Below are 6,449 nucleotides of genomic sequence, written 5' to 3'. Positions count from 1 at the left end.
CATAAATTCACTCTCCACTTGCTGTAATTTCCCAATCTGATTCATGGTTCTATCATTCCAATTACGTATTTTAAATTTTCCTTTAGTATTTATAAACCGGGAGATTCTTAGCCCCCAGCTACGCCCGAGACTGAGGCCATTGTGTCATCTTTTCTTTCCATGACTGACTAGATCCACAAAGGACTCATTGGGTGGATACATAAAAGGATAGCCAGTTCCTTTGCGATGCGCAGTGGCTGTCTAACTAAGGCAAGTGACCCCTGCCTGTCCATACTAATTCTAGTAAGATCAACCGCCAGGCATCAGGAGTAAAAGCCAAAGAGACAGTTTGTCCCTCGCCTTAAACCCAATCCATCATCCTGCTGCCAGTGACTTCATTAAGATTTAAGGGGACATTTCCCCCACACCCAAAGCTCTCATTACTCCACCAAGTTGCTCATCCGCTTATACAAGTATAATCGTATAAGCGATTGCTAAGATATACCGCCTAGCACGGTATTACCCAAGGCTAGAGAACAATAATTAGATTTTGGAATGTCCTTCTCCTACTAAAGCTGCTTACCATAGTTAAAAGAGTCTTTTTCTACCCTTACCAATAAGTAATTATTGGTGTAATATGTACTTTTTTAAGTATTCAGAATTGCACCTTGCATATCTGTTGGTATTGCGTTCCTTTAGATCAGGGTTAAGTTCAAGTATATAAATGTGAGTGACAAAGATAAATAAGAAGAGACTAGCTCTATAAAAAAGAAAAGAAGACCAAAAACCAAACTAGACCGGTCGACTGCTTCAAGGCAATCCTCCTTACAAGGGAACAACGATTGTGGTTCGTCATTTAGAGGAAAAAAGGAGAATTTCTAATAGAAAAACTGGATTTGTAAGTCTGCCACCGCCTACACAAGCAATATACTTTTTACATAGGAAGCTCAGTGCGGCTGCACTCCTCTTGAAATCACCGTTCTTTGTTTGGCTTTGCTTTGCTTAGAACAGAGACTCAAGTAGATTCATTCACCATCATTTACCCATCGTCCTTTTATTTTCCCCGATCTATCTGATGAAAGGCAGAAAGCTTGCCTCATTTCATAGGTCTTCCCCGTAACCACTCGTGTAGCCTATATTATTTCAGTGTTAGGTTAACCGAAACCATCCTTCACGTTGACTAGAACTTAGTTTCAGACCTTACATACACTAAAAGATCGATTTCAGATTCGTACTATATCAAAGTGGGTACCGTTGTGCCTTCCACGCCATTGTAGGGAAATGATTTAGCGTTTATGGCTGAAAAAAAAAATATATACCCTTCTTCGTGGGAGATAGGTCCCATCATAACCTTATACAAACCTCCTGTATGCGAGCTAAACTTTCCCACTTGGGATAATTACTAAATCTCTCTCTCTCTCTCTCTCTCTCTCTCTCTCTCTCTCTCTCTCTCTCTCTCTCTCTCTTTAAATGCACACACACACACACACACACACACACACACACACACACATATATATATATATATATATATATATATATATATATATATATATATATATATATATATATATATATATATATATATATATATATATATATATGTATATATATATATATATATATATATATATGTATATATATATATATATATATATATATATATATATATATATATATATATATATATATATGTGTGTGTGTGTGTGTGTGAGCGTGTGTATATATATAATTATACAAATATATATATTTGTATATATATATATATATATATATATATATATATATATATATATATATATATATATATATATAAATACATATATATATATATATATATATATATATATATATATATATATATATATACATATATATAAGTGTGTGTCTATATATATATATATATATATATATATATATATATATATATATATATATATATATATATATATATAGATAGATAGATAGATAGATAGATAGATCGATAGATAGATAGATAGATAGATAAATAAATAAATAGATAGACAGACACATACATAGATAGATACATAGGTAGAGACCAGCTTTCGAGGCTCAAAAATGCCGAAAAAAAAATCCAGTTAACTACAGACAGTTTACTAATTTCTGTGCTACAGAAGTTGCATACTTCAATAGATTAAGATATTTAGTACCTTTAAGACAGAGAGAGAGAGAGAGAGAGAGAGAGAGAGAGAGAGAGAGAGAGAGAGAGAGAGAGAGAGATGTTTGTCGAAGTATGGGATAACCGAAGTACTCAAAAACTTCGTCTAAATCGTGCAAAGGAAAGTCACCCAGTTTTTTTTTTTTTTTTTTTCTAATTATTATCGAGACTTTTGAATAAACACACAGAGATCAGTATATGCGATATTCATGTTCATGTGACTAAATATTATGATAAATACCAACGTTACAGGATTAAGGCATCTACCATTTCAGATTACAAGTTTTTACAGCTCAAATTACTCTTTTGTTAAACTTGGAAAATAATGCTCTCATTGAATTGATACCCGTAATGGATCACGGTCTCTCTCGTAGAATATGAAGAATGTTTGACAAAATTACCAACACTCGCCTCACATTCGCATGTCAGCAGATCGATCTCAGCCTGGGAGTGTGAGCTAAGTTGTTTACTGAGGAACTGTTTACTGAGAGATTACTGCTTTGCTTGGATACAACTGTGGTCTTGCCCGCCTCACGTCCTGGTTTGCGTCTCATCAGTTAATACTGGTATTAAAAACAGGATCTTTCAACCTTTTAACCTTTATAATAACAATTATCTTGGTAGCTAACGTGACAATAATTCGGTAAATGACATTTTGCTTTCCTGAAGAAGGATAGCAATCGATCTTGCTGTAGAGAGGAGTGTAAAACCACCTTCATCCGTTCAGTCACAAAATATCAAACACTATATTTCAAACGTATCAGAAACCATCACAAATGTTTTTTTTTTTTTTTTTTTTTTTTTTTTTTTTTTTTTTTTTTTTTTTTTTTTTTAAGAATTACTTATTTGGCTGCCATTTTCACTTAGACTTGGACGTGGAAATTTTCCTCTATGAAGAGCAATATATTCTGATACGGAGTAAAGCCTCTGATGTGTTCGAACCATCTTCAGCTTGGTCCGAATTGCGCTTTATAACATATCGCTGCTATGTGGAACTTTTACTTGATCTATATAAATATCTAATTATTTATGTTTTCTACTACCTCTCTACTTCTATTCGACAATCGTAACGATTTCAGATGTGTTTTCTTGTTTGGGTGTTTATTTTTCTAGATTTTCTCCTCGAGGGGATGGAGCCTAAGAATTTCAACAATATTAATGTGTGCCCCCAGTAAAAGTTATTTGTACATGTAAGAATAATACGCTGCATTTGTTTTTTCTTTTAAACTGTGAGTAATTTTTTATTGTTGTTTATTGTGTTGCTGTGAGCGAAGGGAACAGATTTTTACCTGGCAACACTGGTACTAGATCCAGTGGTAACTTGAGAACGCCCAACTGAATACGAGTTTAAACCTTGAAATTCTAAGATGCAAGTCGACAATTTTTGCAGATACCCACATATATTCGTGGGAGTGTTCCAAGCTCATCAGGTTTGGTTTGTTAACCGAAAAACTTTGCTAGGAAAAAAAAATGTTATATCTATTTATTTTAGATTGATTTATACACAAAATACTTGTTGGTAAGCTGGAGAGAGAAGGTATTTGGAATATGTAGTCATCCCCGTGTTTGTAACCAAACTCATCATTTTGTACCTAGTCGTAGATTCTTATCAATCTAAATCCATCGTCATTCTTCACTCTAAAACAGACTGACAATAGAAAAAAAAAAAAAAAAAAAAAAAAAAAAAAAAAAAAAAAAAAAAAAAAAACCACCTGAAGGCCGATTCACCTGAATTGGCTTATGAAATTCCAAACTTGCAAACACTCCTTTAAGAAGAGGGAAAAAGAAACAGGCTTCTTCCTTTTCCTATAAATAACTTCATCCTGTGTTTTCAGAAAGATTATTGTTTAAAAAAAAAAAGCAATATGTCAATAGTCCCCTGCGATATAATCTTTACCTGACAAATATTTAAACGAATTTGGTTATTGTCATTTACGATTCAATGAGATAACCAATACGCCTTTATTATGCCATAACCCAACGTCCCAACTGTTTACTGCGAACAGTAAAGGAATGTAATTAACTTGGATCATAAAAACTTCAGGTAGACGCAGAGGTTCAAGTCGTTGTCTCTCGGACACTAAATTATGTTGCGATTTTGCCCTTGACAATGAGTGTGGCCTCGCGTCTGTTCACTAACACAAGTTGCCAACAACAACCACAATAAAGAGAGAGGAAAGAGAGAAATAACGTAGGGAAAATCTCTCTCTCTCTCTCTCTCTCTCTCTCTCTCTCTCTCTCTCTCTCTCTCTCTCTCTCTCTCTCTCTCTCTCTCTCTCTATTATATATACCAGTATATATATATATATATATATATATATATATATATATATATATATATATATATATATATATATATATATATATATATATATATATATATTTATATATAAATAGATATATATATATATATATATATATATATATATATATATATATATATATATATATATATATATATACTTATTTATATATACATATATATATATATATATATATATATATATATATATATATATATATATATATATATATATATATTTATATATAAATAAATATACATATATATATTTATATATATATATATATATATATATATATATATATTTATATATTTATATATAAGTAAATATACATATATATATTTACATATATATACGTATATATATATATATATATATATATATATATATATATATATATATATATATATATGTATATGTATATATGAATATGCATATGCACATGTATATATATATATATATATATATATATATATATATATATATATATATATATATATATATATATATATGCATGTGGAACCATTGGGTTTACAGCATCCTGCTTTTCCAACTAGGGTTGTAGCTTAGCAATTAAAAAAAATATATATATATATATATATATATATATATATATATATATATATACATATATATACTGTATAAATATGAATATATATATACATACATATATATATATATATATACATATGTATATATTTATATATATATATATATATATATATATATATATATATATATATATATATACATTTATTTATATATATATATATATATATATATATATATATATATATATATATAGTATATAAGGATTAGAGATATTGAAAAAGAAAAAGAATGATTAAAAAAAGGAAACGCTGACTTGAGGAGGATTATGTGGCAGGCATATCTTTTTCATCCACGACTGGGAGGTTAAAGTATGCATGTAGCATTGTTTTAATTCTCTCAATTGTTCAGTCCTGGCCTGTCAAGAAAAGCGTCTTATTGCAAAAGAGAAAATGAAGGGTGTGTCACGAAATGCACACACATATGAAACTTGAGGCATGTCCTTAATGGCACTGTAATGACATGGAAGGAATGTTGAAAAAAAGATCGTTTGCCAACTTTTCTTATATGGCCGGTTATAACCGGGTTTTGCCCAGTTGACGCCATCATTTCACATTGTTTCTATCAATATCAAGTTTGTTTATACAAAAACAAAATTCGAAACAAATGATTAAAACATATCACATAGCAACTCCAAAATAGATAGTAGGAACGTTTCCAAGTCTTTCTGCCGAAGCAAAATTCTTCGAAATCTAGTTCCAAATAGCCATCGTTGGCAGCTCAATACCATGGATTTACTAAACCTTATTCCCTTTTCACCATGAAAACAGTAAGACAAGATGAGATTTTTTTTTTCTTTTTTGTCATAGAATATTGATGCAAATTGGTATTTTCTAGAACGCTATTTACCTTTATAACATTCGGTGCATTTTTCAAATGATCAGACTTTAGTTATAAATACGCGCTAACTGGGAGGTATCATTCCAATTTATTTGAAAAAAATAATTGACTTTTTAAGAAACAGTGAAAACCACCACATGTCAATATATTCCCTTCTATTTTTTATAGAACTACCATTATCCTTCACTGAACTAAGTCTCCCATGGAATGGCGTATACACAAGTTGAATGTTACCTGAAGGCTTTTTCTCTTAATTTTCTGCCTTTTCCTTGTAGATTGTTATTGGCGTCTTGCTGTTGGTGGTACTTCTACCTCGATGGAATTGATAGAAGCCTTCCCAGCAACTAAACCTAACGAATGAATCCTTTTAATGGTCGATTATGAATAGCAGAGGCTAGGAACAGGGAAATGCTCTAAAGACTGATCCTAAATACATATGATCAGGACCAAAAGCTCCCTCTCCACCAAGCTAGGACCAGGCAGAACTGGGCAATGGCTGCTGAAGACTCAGCAGCCGTGCCAAAAATCCCCATACCTAG

The sequence above is a fragment of the Palaemon carinicauda genome, chromosome 31 (genome assembly GCF_036898095.1).
Source record: "Palaemon carinicauda isolate YSFRI2023 chromosome 31, ASM3689809v2, whole genome shotgun sequence".
Taxonomy (NCBI): domain Eukaryota; kingdom Metazoa; phylum Arthropoda; class Malacostraca; order Decapoda; family Palaemonidae; genus Palaemon; species Palaemon carinicauda.
Note: the sequence above shows the minus strand (reverse complement) of the source record.